The 16,711-nt window shown below is 41.4% G+C and overlaps 1 long non-coding RNA gene across 7 annotated transcripts in view; it reads left to right on the top strand.

The window, feature by feature from the left end:
* The window catches only part of LOC147359268 (uncharacterized), a 159,569-nt gene that overhangs the window by 42,607 nt on the left and 100,251 nt on the right, over positions 1-16,711 (top strand). For 3 of the 7 annotated variants that reach the window (XR_015140658.1, XR_015140653.1, XR_015140655.1), the window contains 2 exons: positions 2,109-2,288; positions 2,816-3,309. The exons of 1 other annotated variant lie outside the window; for it this stretch is intronic. This is a non-coding gene — a long non-coding RNA (uncharacterized LOC147359268). Of the gene's footprint in view, positions 1-2,108; positions 2,296-2,815; positions 3,310-16,711 lie in introns of those variants that run through there. 3 more of the 7 variants (XR_015140654.1, XR_015140656.1, XR_015140657.1) reach the window with 2 other exon arrangements.

Below are 16,711 nucleotides of genomic sequence, written 5' to 3'. Positions count from 1 at the left end.
TGTATGGGGCTTGCCAGGTGGCGCTCATGGTAAAGAACCTGCCTACCAATGCAGGAGATGTAAGAGATGCAGGTTTGATCCCTGGTCAGGAAGATCCCCTGGAGGAGAACATAGCAATCCATTCTAGTATTCTTGCCTGGGGAGTCCCATGGACAGAGGAGCCTGGTGGGTAATATTCCATGGGGTCACAAAGAGTTGTACACAACTGAAGCAACTTAGCAGCAGCGGGAATATAGAGTATGAGAAGCGGCTTAATAACGTATTGCTGTGCTGTGCTTAGTCATTCAGTCATGTCCAAATCTTTGTGACCCCCTGGACTATAGCCCGCCAGGCTCCTTTGTCCAAGGGGATTCTCCAGGCAAGAATATTGGAGTGGCTTACCTTGCCTTCCTCCAGGGGATCTTCCCAAGTCAGGGATCAAACCCAGGTCTCCCTCATTGCAGGTGAATTCTTTACCATCTGAGCCACCAGGGAAGCCCAATAATGTATTAACATCTGCAATTCAGAACATCTGTCCAAATGACCTTCCACTTGGAACTCATAATTGAAATTACCTTTGGTTTCCTTAGTCTGAGTCCTAATACACTGAGGAGGTCTCTCCCAATTGGCAACCAAACCAGCTTTGCATTGCAACTTCTCTGAAAGCTACCAGCCTTTCTTTAAGAGGTAATCCCAGAGTGTCACCACATGAATTTCCCTTTTGAGTCAGACTCTCAGAAAATGTGCTCACCAAAGTTGACCAAATTCATCTGGCCATTTCTGCATGACTTGGTAAGATACAGAGGATGTTACCATTTTATAAAACAAAGTATGAAGATCTATTCAAAGCATCAAGATAGAAGCCATTTTTTTTAGAGCCAACCAGTTATGGGGCATACAAATATGAGGGGCACAGAGTCTCTGTTATACAAGGGTTCTCAGAGCTAAGATTATTAATAGAATTCATGGTGATTTGAAAGAAGTTAATAATCTCTCTGTATCCATTTTTTTTCCTTTGTAAAATGAGGTAATATAAATATGTATCTTTTTATGGGGTTGGTACGAATTGAAAGGAAATCATCCAAGAACGATATCAGCGGAGTGCCTGGTGTGCAGTGAGCACTTTACACATGTTAATGGAAATTTATTGTCACCAGTATTTCAATGCCATCATAATATGCTTGGAAGCTCTGAGAGCATCAAGACGGGATCCTTGATTGAGGGCAGACAGTGAAAATCAGCGAAGGCTCTCTGTAATGGGAGAAACCCAGTAGGAGTCCTGAAGGAGGAAGATCTAGAAGCTGGGCAGAATGAGCAAGACAAGGGGGTGTTTTCAGCCTTCCTGTTCTCTCTACTGAACCAACCATCCCCAGATCTCTGAAAGACTCACTGCCTCCCTCCAGTGGGACTTTGCTCAAATTTTCTTCTTTCTCATTAAGTCGTTCTACCCACATCCTGCAGTCCATGGGGTTGCAGAGTCAGACACAACTGAGTGACTGAACTGAACCCACATCCTGTGTAAAACTGAACTTTTCATTCTTTCACAACCTATCTCCTTGCTTTATGTTTCTCCTGGGAGTATGTCACCTTCTGACATTTTGCTTATTGATAATGTTTATTGTCTGCTGGAAGGTAGGCTCCAGGAGGATGGAATATTTCTAAAGTTCATTCACAGCTATACAACTACTCTCTAAATTCTAGAACAGAGTAGGGCACAGGGCTGGAGTTTAAGAAATATTTGTTAAATAAATGAATTCCAGGCATGCAGTCTGAAGCATAAGGGTGAAAGAGAACATCTGTTTAGGGAAATGAAAGCAAATTGATATGGCTTAAGCGTAGAATGTACGTTTTGAAGAAAGAAGAAATTAGGCTGGGGAAGTAACCAGGAACTTGATCATAGAAAGCTTTTTTTGACCTTGACCTTTACCTGAAGAACCATTTGAAGGATTTAAAGGATGGTCATCATTGTATTCTATAAATCTCACTCTAGCATCAATAAGGGGCTTCCCAAGGGGTGCTAGACCTCGAAGCTGGGCAGAGTGTGCAGGACAAGAAGGTGATTTCAGTCTTGCTGTTCCCTCTATTGGACCAACCATCCCCAGATCTCTGAAAGACTCACTGCCTTTCAGACAGGAAGGATGCAAAGAAGAGGAAGCTGACTAAGCACAAGAGGAGCAGTCACTTGACCCTTCTCTGTTAAGATGAAAATGAATGAAGGTCTGACCTGGACATAGGTGATATGGATGACGAGACATCTTTGAAATGAGGTTGGAAAGGGCAAGAAGTTGACAGTTAATTGGATGAGAAAGGTAAATGGTGAGTGGGGAACCTAAAATTATTTCAAGGTTTTAAACTTGGACATTACCCAAGCAGGCAGGTGCCCAAGACTGGATCCATCTTATACTTTATTCTGAGACTTTATTCGTTTATTTTGTAATTGGAGGATAATAGCTTTTCAATGTTGTGTTGGTTTCTGCTGTACAACAATGTGAGTCAGCCATAAGTATACATATATCCCCTCCTCTTGAGCCTCCCTACCCCTTCCCTCCCACCATACCCCTCTAGGCCATCACAGAGGGCCAGGCTGGCTTCCCTGTGTTATGCAGAAGCTTCCTACTAGCTATACATTTTACACATGGTAGTGTACATATGTCACTGCTACTTCCTCAATTTTCTGGAGTAAGGTGTACAAAGGCAATGCACCCCCTGCCCCCGGAAAGTTTCAGGACCCCTGAGTCAGCAACAGAGGTAGCCATCCTGTTAAGATGATTCTGATATTTTTTTTTCTTTCTGCTTATTTGCCCTATGACTCTGCTTTTGTCTTTGTTTGTATTAGACCCAGAAGCAGATGCTGAGCCTAGGATTTGAGTACAAGCAGTTTATTATGGAGATGATGCCTGAAAACACAGATAGAGAAATAGGTACATCTAACAGAGAAGGAAAAGAAGTCGAGAACGAGCGTTTGATTGAGCAGGTTACCACTGTGAGCATCTGGGACTCAGTCCGCTGATACCTCTGGGAAATTGGGTAAGAAGTGGTTCTCAAAATATGGACCAAGGCGCAGCAGTATTGGCATCAGCTGTGAACATGTTAGAAGTACAAGTTCACAGGCTCCATGCTGATCTACCACATTAGAACCTCCAGGGATGGAGCCCGTGAAGGTATTTTAATAAATGCTCCAGGCAATTCTTCTGTATTTTAAACTTTAGAATCACTGGTATAGAATATGTCTTAACATTAGCCCCCATGGACAGCAAAAAGCTGGGTGTATTTTTCTACCAACTCTGATTCTTTGGGGTCATTAAAAATAAAAGTAAAGAGTAAATGGGAGATGGATGGTTGTCCTGAAACCTTCAGTGAATTGATTTTTAGGTATATTCTGTGCTATGAACTGCTTTCCATGATTACACCCGAATTTGGCTTACAAGGTGATGTTTTCTAAGCACTGTGGGAAAAGTTGAAATTAGTTTTATTCTATTTTATCCCCTTGCTGGAGCCCTGCTTCACCACCTGTCACATATTTCTTCTCACACTGAGACCTCTTTTCCTTGTGCTTGACCTGTGGTGAGTTGGACATCATTTATAAGAGTCATAGAGAAAAAAAAAAGAAAAAAGAGAACAGGAATTGGTACATATTAAAGTTGGCATAATTGAAACAAGCTGAATGACAAAGACCCACTGGCTCTTGATGTGAAGTTTTGAGTAACCTTGGTCAGATTTCTGAAAAGTTTCAGAAAACATCATAGACTTGAAGGTTTTTGAAACAAAGACTTCAGTTGTTGCCCCAAAACCAACCTCAGGACTGGTATACTGTTTGGAATTTGACTCTTCCTTTTGTGATGAACTGTTGAATTTCCTAAAGCTTCTGAATTGTAGGATTTGATCACTACTCTCTGGCTCCTTGCATGAAGATTTCACTTGGTTAACAGGGGGCACTCATGGAGAGAAAAACCTAATACCCAGAAGTAAATAACACACACCCAACAGAGTATTTCTCTATTCACATTTAGCAAGGCTCCTTACATCCCAGTGTGCTGTACTTTTGTGGATGAATTTCAGATGGTAGCTGCTGAGGTGACCAAGTCATAAGCATCCTCCCTTCCCCTACATCCTAATCTCATCATTTTAATGGAAATAACATCTGCCCATTATTCTTTAGAAACTCAAAACCAAGCCCTCCCCAGTGACAGTTAATAATAGTTAATTCTGTTGGTAACCACATCTCACTCCTTCAGTCTCTTCTCCATTTTCACTCTCCCTAGAGACATCCTCACTCACAGGTCTTTAAATATCACCTTACAGTCACTCAGTCAGTCACTCAGTTATATCCGACTCTTACAGCCCTATGGACTAGAGATGCCAGACTATTCTGTCCATGGGATTTCCCAGGCAAGAGTACTGGAGTGGGTTGCCATTTTCTTCTCCAACGGATCTTCCTCACCCAGGGATTGATTGAACCCATGTCTCCTGCATTGCAGGCAGATTCTTTACCACTGAGCCACTCGAGATTCCATGTTGATAAATTCAAATTTTCTATCTTCATCTCATTCATCTTTATCTCAGACTTCTGCTGACAGCTCCTGTGGCTGGCTCCCAAAACTCAGTTCATCTAGAAAGAGGTTCCTGATCCTCTTCAGGGGTCCTAAGTGTGCTCCTTCGGCAGTGTTTCCCATTTCTAAAGAGCATGCCTCCATCCATGCTGTTGCTCAAATCAGAAATTTGAGAATTGTCTTTATCGGTCTCCTTTTCCTTGTCCTCTGCATCTCTTCATTTTCTTAGCTTTGTTGATTGTCTCTAGACTGTGTCTTGAATCCATCTACTTTTCTCCACGGTCACTGCTCCTACAGTAGGGCAATCAGTGGCCTCTGAACCAGTCTCTCAGTAGTCTCTCTGCAATCTCCTCATCCCATGGCAGCTAAGGTGAACTTTATGAACATAAAACTGATTGTGTCCCTCTCCTGCTTAAAATTCTTCAAGGATTTTCCGTAGCTTTTAAGATTAAGTTCTAAAGGTCCACAAGGTCCTCTAGGATATAGCTCTCCAGCCTCAACTGTTGTTTCTCTCTCACTCAAATTCTCTCCAAACTCAAGGTCTTTCCCCTGCTCTCAGTCTGGGTAATGCCTATCTCACTCTAAGTGCTGTTTTTCCAAAGGAAGCCTTCCCTGGTTCCACTGAGCAGGTTAAAATTGTCCTGTTCATGATGTCCTGCTCACACAACTTTTCTCTCACAGGAAGTATCAAAAGTGATTCATTTTCCATGTGATTATGTATTTACTATCTATTGGCCAAACTAAGCTGTGAATTTGTAAAATCAGAGACCATATCTGTTTTGTTTGCTGCTAAATTGTTAGCGTGTTTTACAGAGCTGGACACTAAGTGAATACTCAAGTGACCGTTGAATGGATGGATGAGAGATGTTGGCAGTAGTTAAATTCCAGAGTGATTGAAGATAATTAAGGTGTCCAGGAAGGCTTGGGAGAGAGGGCTGACCTGGTGAGCCAGTGTGAGAAGTTCAAAATGGAGAGGCTAGGATACTTCCTTCCTCTGTTCTGTGTACTAAGCTATAGAGAAGAGATTTAGGGATCACCAAACAAATAGGAGCAGAGTATCTTCTTAATGAAGTTATTCAAGAGTCAGTTATCTCATACAATTCAGAGCTCCTGGTAACCTGGTTAGAGAAGCTTGTCCACTTAGAACCTTGGGCCTGATTCACACACCTGGTGACTGGTACAGGATGGAAATGGGGATAGAGAAAGGAGGGAGATGAGACAGGGAGAGTCGGAAAGAAAGATCCCGTGTGGTGGGGGAAGCCCTTCCCATACTGAAACAAGAAGCAGAGAAGAAAGACCTTTCTGCCTAAGAGCCCAGATGTCAAGAGATCAAGAGACCACATTGAGGGGGCTTAATGAATGGCAACTGACTACCTGGCCTGGATACTCCCTTTATTTGGGGAAGAGAATAAGACAGTAGTTAGTGGAATAAGAGGGCTAAGTGCTCTTTCTCATATACCTCCCTTATTGGAAGTAAACAAAACTTCCTTTTCAAGAGGAAAAGAAATAAGTTTTCTCCTCCTGAGGCCAGGAGGCTGAATGTGATCACATGCCCCAGTAGCACTTCTGGAGCGGAACCTAAGAATTTCCTCCTTTGAACTATTAATTTGGTGATTTTCCATTGTGAAACACTCCATTATTCTTACCTGGAGAATCCCATGGACAGAGAAGCCTCGCAGGCTACAGTCCATGGGGTTGCAAAGAGTCAGACAACAGTGAGCAACTAACACTTTCACTTTCCCCATTATACTTTATATCTATATTATGTATATCCCTTATATTATTAGACAGTTATTACCTCTTTATAAATCAGTATCTCCCAGTAGTCTTTGAGTTTTTTGGAGGAAAGACCACACCTTTTTCACTATTGTAACTTCTAGGTCTATGAAGATTTTTTATACTCAATAATGTTTACCGTATGCATATGCACACAAGAAAGTGGTCAGGATTGAAGATGATGAGATACTGTTCATAACATTCCAGCTTTGAGGAGATTCTCTGTTTTTGTTGGTCTTTGTGTCATTCCCATACTGTTCTAAATCACTAATCAATCCATGATCATTACAATTCTGTACTTCTCCAAATAATCCATGAGTATATATTTTAATTTTCTCCCTAAGTAGTCCAGGGAGAGACAATAGGAAGCCATGATTTTAGGTATGCAGAGTTCACATAGGTTTGCAGGAGCATTTCAAGTTTGTAGAAAATCCCTGGAGGTTGTTGCAAATTATTTATAAATAATGAACCAAAATGATTAACCTCTTCATGTGTATGTGAATGAGATTATCCTTTTTATTTTTCAGCCCAGGTTTTGTGTGTATATGTGTGTGTTGGGAGACACTTGGAAATTAGAATGTTAATAACTATACCCTGCTTTTAATGAGGACCTGGAGATAATGAGATCATGGCAGCATAAACCTAATGCTACACAGCTAATTTAGTCCAAGGATTTCTATACTACACAACAAAATAAAGGCCTTAAACTCTGTTGAGTTCTCTCTCTTTTCTAATGATGGATTTCCCAAAACACAAGGGTGTATGACACAGCCGCTCATGTTCAAACTAAAAGACTATGTTTTTCTCTTTGCTGTATGATCAATGAAACGTGTCAGTCCCCAAGACATGACCAAACAGCATCAAAGCAGGAATGAAAATGCAGACGTTGTCTGCATAATACTTCTGAAAGCCACCAGGAGACTATTAAGGGATTTGAGACCAAACACTACACTAGTAAGATTCTTAAGAGGGGACAGTTAGTTGTTATGAGAGTCACATCTGTATGTTTGGGAAGTGGAGCATTGTTACATGTAGAGCAAAGAGAGAAAGAAAGCAGATTAAGGTATTCAAAGATGGATTCTTGGGGATTTTTTAAAAAATGGTTGTTTTAATTTTAGATTTTGTTTTTTAGATCTTAGATACTTTAAAATTGTATATATCACATGTTAGGTAATTTCACATATTTAGGTATTTTAGTGATTAAAAAAAGGAGTGGGAAGACTTTTGACACTGAGTTCTGTTAGCCAAGTAGCTGTACATTTTTTTTTTTTTTTTTTTTACTGTGCAGTGCATCATGTGGAATCTTAGTTCCCTGACCAGGGACCTAACCTGTATCCCCTACATTGAGAGTTCAGAGTCATAATCACTGGACCACCAAGAGAGTCCTGGTGTCTGAGCTTCTCAGTGTAGATTGAGAGATGGAGGCCTCAGGTGAGTCTAAAACAAATTCAGGCTATCCAGGCATATCTATGAAGTGGTGGGTGCAGTAGCCTTCAGCGGTCTATTTATCTGAGGTGATTTATGTGAGATGTGAGATTGAGGAGTTTTTTTTTTTTTTTTTTTTTTTAATCCTTATTCCATGGAAAACAAAAGGATTGAGGGACATGTGGAACATCAGAGTGTCTGAACCCAGACCCATGGATTCATATTGGTGGGGTAGGGGTGAGTAGAGGGGCTACTCTGCTACAGGTTAGAGGACTCATTTCTACCAGTGAGACTTGAGAAAATAGTCCTGTTTTGGGGAAATGTGGAATGGTGATATAGTGGGGACTGTGAAAAAGAAATAACTCCCTAGCTCCCTATAATGTTACTGCTTTAGCATTATAAAGATTTGCTTATGGATCACAAGGAATTAATGCTTGGCATGGACACCAGTGTTAGCATGTCCCTGGGCCACTTGTTTATGTTAGAGAAAGGAGGAACTCAGTGTAGACCTGATGTTCTTAAAACACTATGACAAATGAATGTCATATTGTCAGAACTCCATCCCTTGGACAAGACTGTATGGACCAGGGTTCACACTCAGCATGTCACCAGGCTCACACTGTCTTTCATGGAAACTCCTAGTATGTCTCATAAAATTCCAGGTTGAAACCACCACAATCAATACGATTTAGGATGGTTGTTGCTGATGTTACTTGAGAGAAAATATTAGTCATCTAAGTTCAACAAGTGTTCTACCCAGACTGAGTACATCAGAACACGGAGAAAGACTTCAGCCTTGTTCTTCACAAGCCTCTCCAAACAGGAGGATGGTTGAAGTGAATGTTACAGAGGAGGGATTGTAAGTAGCCACAGTGTTGGCCACACAGTCTCTTTCTTCCTTGGGATTCTTTTCCTCTAACATGCAATATTCCCGAGATAGGTAAACTGCATAGTCATTACTACTGGGGACATTAGATGATATGAAAAAAGTGGGACTTGGGCTTCCCTCATAGCTCAGATGGTTAAAGAATCCACCTGCAATGCAGAGGACCTGGGTTCTGTCCCTGGGTTGGGAAGATCCCCTGGAGGAGGGCATGGCAACCCACTCCAGTATTCTTATTTGGAGAACCCCATGTACAGAGGAACCTGGCAGGATACAGTCCATGGGGTCGCAAAGAGCTGGACATGACTGAGCGTAACTAAGCATAGGGAGTGGCTCATTTGATGAGGAAGAAAGAATGTAGGAAGAGAAGGGATAGAACAGATCACAAATTTCGCTGACATTACAGGTTGGTGTGGGGCAAGCTCTGCTCATAGTCATCCTCACTTTTTAGTGTGTGAGATCCATCTTTGGTGTTTCCACCTCAGGATGCAATTTTGCCATCCCTGACTTTACGTATTCAGAGTAAATGTATTCCCGTGAACCTTGAAGTTGATATATTACAACACAACGTGGACTTCCCAACATTATCGATTCTAGTTGTGCATTGGCCATGAAGCAGGATCTTTCATCCAAACATGACAAGGTGCTTTATATGTAGTCTGTATTTTTCTCTACTTTTTACAGTTAATAGAAAGGTATTGGGTTGGCCAAAAAGATTTTTTGGGTTTTTTCATACCATCTTATGGAATAACTCAAATGAATTTTTGGGGCAACCCAATAGAAAGCTGCCTGGCTGGCTAGAAAACAGAAGCAGAGCTAGAAATAGAACCTAGAAGTCTAACTTCTCTTTTTCACACTCTTTCTAAAATTATGGGACTGTTTGCTTCCTCCTCCTCCTTGTCCCATTGCTCTTCCCACTTGTGACTGTTGTTCACACCAGAACTTCACAGAAAGACTTCCCTGGAAGTCAAAAACATAGAATTGTGAAAGCAAAGTCCTGAATTTTCAACAGCCTATATTCTTGGAATACCAGGGAAGGATATTTCTCATCATTGAGAGAGCTGTTCAGAACTCATTATGAAAGTGTTACTGAGAGGTTTATATTCATATCTAAGTCAGATATTATTGGACTGTGTTTCTTATGTTAAAACTTGATATTATGACCTGTAAAAATGGGGTTAAATTATATCCTTGGTAGGATTTTCTGAGGATTAAATGGAATAGTTTATATTAGATGCCCAGCTACTTTTTATTTTATGTCTGTAGATGAAAGGAGAAAAAGGTACCATATTGAAACCTTCAATTTAACATAATTCAAATAATTTGAGTTCCATAAATATTTCCTGTGTATCTATTTTGTGTGAAGAAGTGCCTTCTATTCCCAGAAAGATGAGATGTTAACTGAATTATATCACATTTGGTTCTGTGTGGATGCCTATGGGAATCATTGTGCTGCTGCTGCTAAGTCACTTTAGTCGTGTCCAACTCTGTGTGACCTCATAGACAGCAGCCCACCAGGCTCCACCATCCCTGGGATTCTCCAAGCAAGTGCACTGGAGTGGGTTGCCATTTCCTTCTCAAATGCATGAAAGTGAAAAGTGAAAGGAAAGTCGCTCAGTCGTGTCTGACTCTTCTTGATCCCGTGGACTGCAGCCTACCAGGCTCCTCTGTCCATGGGATTTTCAAGGCAAGAGTACTGGAGTGAGGTGCCATTGCCTTCTCTGAAACATTGTGCAGGAAAACAATATGCCAACAGTAATATTGGTACCATCTTTGTTGGGCATTTCTTTAACATAATGGCTCAGAGCATGGGTTCTAGAACTGTCTTAGATCAAATCCTGCTTCTGACCCTTTCTGGCTGTCTGACCATGGTACATTTCTTAATCTGTGCTGCAGTTTCTTCGTAATATTAATAGTACTTACTTCATAGAATTGTAGAGATTTTACTTTTATTTTTTAAAAATTTATTTATATGGCTGCACTGGATCTTAGTTGCAGCACTCAAGATCTCTTAAAAGTTCAATTTATGTAAGACATGAAGAGTCATGCTTGGCTTGATGGTAAGCTCACTCACTGTTAACTCATCCCTATGTGTTGCAGCTTGACCAGTCAGGGTGTACTGTCTGTCACTTAGAAGTTTTGGCTGGCTCTCCATCACAGCTTCAAAGGAGGAAGTACCCTGTTGGGTCATGGTATTATAGAGTCTATTCCTCCATTTACACGTTCAGACTCACAGTTTTGTAAATGCACTGAAATTTATCTGAAGGCTGATTTACTAATTTGCCACAAAAATATAACCACTGTATACTGTAATGGTTAAAAGTCTGAACTCCAGAGAAATGTTCTAACTTAGCTTTAAGCTCTGACATAGCTGCCTGTCCTTGGACAAGTTGCTTATCCCATCTGAGCTTCAGTTTCCTCTCCTGTAAGATTAAAATCATAAGTATACCATTTTCTGTGGAATGTGATGAGGATTACATGCTATAAATCATGTAAAGCACTTAGTACATGGGGAAGAAGCTGTGAAGATGTCAATTCCTAGGTTCTCCTTTCTGAGTTCTCGGCTTCCCTTGCAGTCAGATGAGACCATGTGCCTGAACTCTGGCCACCGGAACGTGAACACAGGTGATGTGCATGAATTCCAGACTCGCTCACCAAACCTCCATGTGCATTTTCTGTTCTCTTTCTCTATCCACAAGTTGCCTAAATAAGTCTCTGTAGACTCAGGGGACAACAATGCCAATGACAGAAGAAGCTGAGATTCCTGATTAAGTGCAGGCTAGGGCCTCCCTGTTCTTTCCAGCCAAAACCCACACACCAGCATAAGTGAGGGAGAAATTTTAAAACTCTTATTGGGTTAAGCTGCTGAGATTTAAGGTTTCTGAAACAGGATTTTTAGCCTAGCCTGGGTAGCACAGTAGCTGACTGATCAAAATGATCAGCAAATGTTAGCTATTAATAGTAACCATCATCAGCAATCAGACCTTGATGTTCATGGTCACAGTTCTCTCCCTGTTTGTGGCTCCATGTGAGAAATTAAATAATAGCGCTCTACATTTCTCAAAACATTTGTGAGTAAAGGTACCAGAACAAAGGCACATGCTTGTTAGAGCCAAAGCAACAGTGATTCTGACAAACAACTGAGAAGCCGTAATACAAACCCACTGGTTCCTCAGTAGTGAACTTGGATTGACCATGATGTTTCTACTTTCTGATTCAGTCAGGACAGGGCTAGGTAAACACTGATACATTTGTTCCCTTTGGAGTAGTCTTTTCGAGATGGTATGTCCATCATCCTCACAGTGCTTGCATATCCTTTCTTCAAGCAAGGTCCAATGCAGTCGATGCAATAAAATGCTCTAAGTTACCAAAAATCTATTTTTTCCTCAGTTACATTGATTCACCCTGACATACCAAATTGATGCTATGTGTATGCTGCTGCTGCTAAGTCGCTTCAGTCGTGTCCAACTCTGTGTGACCCAATGGACGGCAGCCCACCAGGCTCCCCCGTCCCTGGGATGCTCCAGGCAAGAACACTGGAGTGGGTTGCCATTTCCTTCTCCAGTGCATGAAAGTGAAAAGTGAAAGTGAAGTCGCTTAGTCATATCTGACTCTTCGAGACCCCATGGATGCAGCCTACCAGTCTCCTCTGTCCATGGGATTTTCCAGGCAAGAGTACTGGAGTGGGGTGCCATTGCCTTCTCTGTATGTGTATGCAGTTGGAGATATATTAGTATAACTTATGCTTCCTTGAGACTCTTGCATATCACCCTGATTGGAATTTTAAGCATTACTCTAAACTCTTTTAAGAACCAATTGGTTGATGTTGGCAGTTGGGTTGGGTCATATTTGAGGGATAGATTTTAGTAATTAATTTCCAGGGAATAACCTTGACTTTTGCCCATAATATTGTCTCGCTGCTCTGCTTTCCATTTATATTTTGTGCCCTTCAAACCTTTACTGAGGCCACTTGACATCACTGGACATTCTTTTTTTTTTTTTTAATATTTATTTAGCTGGGATCTTCAATCTTCATTGCAGCCTGTAGGACCTTTAGCTGTGGTCTGTGAACTCCTAGTTGTCACATGTGGGATCTAGTTCCCTGACCAGGGATCGAACCCTGACCCCATGCATTGGGAGCATGGAGTCTCAGCCACTGGACCACCATAAAAGTCCCCTCATTGGGTGTTCTTTTACATCTCACCTTTCTCAGGTATCTTCCACCTCCTAGGTTACTTTCAGAAGCTTGATTAAGTCCCTGTGGTAGCTAGCATGATGTATTGGCACAGCACAGTGGAAACAATGGATTTCTAGAGATTTACCATCTACCATCAGAGGAGTTAAAGAGAGCCCTCTAAAAGGGGAAGCATGATAAACTTATGCCCTCATATTACTGTAATTCTGCGTCACTCAACGGGCTTCTCTTTTGGCTCAGACGGTAAAGAGTTCACCTGCAATGCAGAAGACCTGGGTTTCATCCCTGGGTCAGGAAGATGCCCTGGAGAAGGTAATGGCTACCTACTCCAGTATTCTTGTCTGGAAAATTCCATGGACAGAGGACCCTGGCCAGCTACAGTCCACAAGATCTCACAGAGTCAGGCATGACTTAGCGACTAAACAACAGCAGCAGCAGCAACAACAACAAAGGTGCCGAGAAGTAAGAGTATAATTATGAGTAAGTTGCACTTTTGTGCTGGAGAGCCCATGAACTTGTAAGGGAGAAACAGACATATTATTATTCCATGACTATTGTTTATTTTTAATAGCTAACTTGTTTTTGTTCACTTAAAGAATGCCTGAGATATATACAACTTTTGTACCTTTTAACCGAGACATGGTTCATATACAGTGAAGCACACAAATCTTAGGTATGCTGCTGCTGCTGCTAAGTCGCTTCAGTCGTGTCTGACTCTGTGCGACCCCATAGATGGCAGCCCACCAGGCTCCCCCATCCTTGGGATTCTCCAGGCAAGAACACTGGAGTAGGTTGCCATTTCCTTCTCCAATGCATGAAAGTGAAAAGTGAAAGTGAAGTCGCTCAGTCGTGTCCAACTCTTCATGACCCCATGGACTGCAGCCTACCAGGCTCCTCTGCCCATGGGATTTCCCAGGCAAGAGTACTGGAGTGGGGTGCCATTGCCTTCTCCAAAATCTTAGGTATAATGCTCAATAAATTTTTATATGGACGCTCACAGAACTATAGCTCAGTTCAACATACCCAGCACCTCAGAATATGCGCCACCCAAAAGGATACCTCTGATACTATAGATTAGTTTTGTGGTTTTGAATTCTGTAGAAATGTACTTATATGAGCCTCTTGTGTCTAGCTTCTATTGCCTAAGATTATCTGTAAGACTGATGTTACTGAGTGTTGTCATAGATTCATCCATCTTGCTCTTGACTCTTGGTTATTTATAATTTGAGGACTTTATGATAAAGCCACAGCGAACATTCCTGTATAGGCATTTGCGGGTTATAAGCACTCATTTCTGAGGGTTATAGACACAGGATTGTAATTACTGGGTTACATATTTGCTTTAGTAGATTCTGATAAACAGTTATCCACAGAGTATCAATTTGTATTCCCTCTAGTAATGAGTAAGTAAGTAATGAGTCTAGTAAGGAGACAGGGAGCAAGACCATCCCCAGGAAAAAGAAATGCAAAAGCAAAATGGCTGTCTGGGGAGGCCTTACAAATAGCTGTGAAAAGAAGAGAAGTAAAAAGCAAAGGAGAAAAGGAAAGATATACCCATTTGAATGCAGGGTTCCAAAGAATAGCAAGGAGAGATAAGAAAGCCTTCCTCAGTGATCAATGCAAAGAAATAGAGGAAAACCACAGAATGGGAAAGACTAGAGATCTCTTCAAGAAAATTAGAGATACCAAGGGAACATTTCATGCAAAGATGGGCACAATAAAGGCCAGAAATGGTATGGACCTAACAGAAGCAGAAGATATTAAGAAGAGGTGGCAAGAATACACAGAAGAACTGTACAAAAAAAGATCTTCATGACCCAGATAATCACGATGGTGTGATCACTCACCTAGAGCCAGACATCCTGGAATGTGAAGTCAAGCGGGCCTCAGAAAGCATCACTATGAACAAAGCTAGTGGAGGTGATGGAATTCCAGTTGAGCTATTTCAAATCCTGAAAGATGATGCTGTGAAAGTGCTGCACTCAATATGCCAGCAAATTTGGAAAACTCAGCAGTGGCCACAGGACTGGAAAAGGTCAGTTTTCATTCCAATCCCAAAGAAAAGTAATGCCAAAGAATGCCCAAACTACCATGCAATTGCACTCATCTCACACACTAGTAAAGTGAAGTCGCTCGGTCATGTCCGACTCTTAGCGACACCATGGACTGCAGCCCACCAGGCTCCTCCATCCATGGGATTTGCCAGGCATGAGTACTGGAGTGGGGTGCCATTGCCTTCTCATACTAGTAAAGTAATGCTCAAAATTCTCCAAGCCAGGCTTCAGCGATATGTGAGCCATGAACTTCCAGATGTTCAAGCTGGTTTTAGAAAAGGCAGAGGAACCAGAGATCAAATTGCCAACATCCGCTGGATCATGGAAAAAGCAAGAGAGTTCCAGAAAAACATCTATTTCTGCTTTATTGACTATGCCAAAGCCTTTGAATGTGTAGATCACAAGAAACTGTGGAAAATTTTTCAAGAGATGGGAATACCAGACCACCTGACCTGCCTCTTGAGAAACCTGTATACAGGTCAGGAAGCAACAGTTAGAACTGGACATGGAACAACAGACTGGTTCCAAATAAGAAAAAGAGTAAGTCAAGGCTATATATTGTCACCCTGCTTATTTAACTTCTATGCAGAGTACATCATGAGAAATGCTGGGTTGGAGGAAGCACAAGCTGGAATCAAAATTGCCAGGAGAAATATCAATAACCTCAGATATGCAGATGACACCACCCTTATAGCAGAAAGTGAAGAGGAACTCAAAAGCCTCTTGATGAAAGTGAAAGAGGAGAGTGAAAAAGTTGGCTTAAAGCTCAACGTTCAGAAAACGAAGATCATGGCATCCAGTCCCCTCACTTCATGGCAAATAGATGGGGAAACAATGGAAACAGTGTCAGACTTTATTTTTGGGGGCTCCAAAATCACTGTGGATGGTGATTGCACCATAAAATTAAAAGATGCTTGTTCTTTGGAAGGAAAGTTATGACCAACCTAGACAGCACATTAAAAAGCAGAGACATCACTTTGCCAACAAAGGTCTGTCTAGTCAAGGCTATGGTTTTTCCAGTAGTCATGTATGGATGTGAGAGTTGGATTATAAAGAAAGCTGAGCACGGAAGAATTGATGCTTTTGAACTGTGGTGTTGGAGAAGACTCTTGAGAGTCCCTTGGACTGCAAGGAGATCCAACCAGTCCATCCTAAAGGAGATCAGTCCTGGGTGTTCACTGAAGGGACTGATGTTGAAGCTGAAACTCCAATACTTTGGCCACGTAATGCAGACAGCTGACTCATTTGAAAAGACCCTGATGATGGGAGGGATTGGGGGCAGGAGGAGAAGGGGACGACAGAGGATGAGATAGCTGGATGGCATCACTGACTCGATGGACATGAGTCTGAGTGAACTCTGGGAGTTGGTGATGGACAGGGAGGCCTGGCGTGCTGTGGTTCATGGGGTCGCAAAGAGTCGGACACATCTGAGCTACTGAACTGAGCTAGTTGAGAATTCCAGTTGTTACCCATCCTCACCAAAACTTAGTTTTGTTAATTAGTTCTTTAGTGTTAATTGTGTATCTTATCATGGTTTTAATATTCATTCCCTAGTAACAGATTTATTTATTTATTTAGACATTTTTATATTCTCATGTGAACTGCTTTTTAAGGATTTTGCCTTTTAAAACAAAAAAAGTATTGTTTCTTTTTCTTATTAAGGTAGGAATTCTTTACACATTCTAGTTTAAATATTTGATAGGACCTATCTACCCATCTATCTATGTACACAAACACATATATACATGATTATTCACTTTATTATCCTTATAATTTCTGTAGGAAATGTAGTGATGGATTTTTTTTCCTTCCCTAATTTGTTTTCTCTCTCTCTTTTTTCCCCTTGATC

Source organism: Bos grunniens, chromosome 14, assembly GCF_055505025.1.
Source record: "Bos grunniens cultivar Pamir isolate PY7600 chromosome 14, Bosgru_T2T1.0, whole genome shotgun sequence".
Lineage (NCBI taxonomy): Eukaryota > Metazoa > Chordata > Mammalia > Artiodactyla > Bovidae > Bos > Bos grunniens.
The sequence above is the reverse complement of the archived record's forward strand: the minus strand, read 5'-3'. Positions and strand labels throughout refer to the sequence as shown.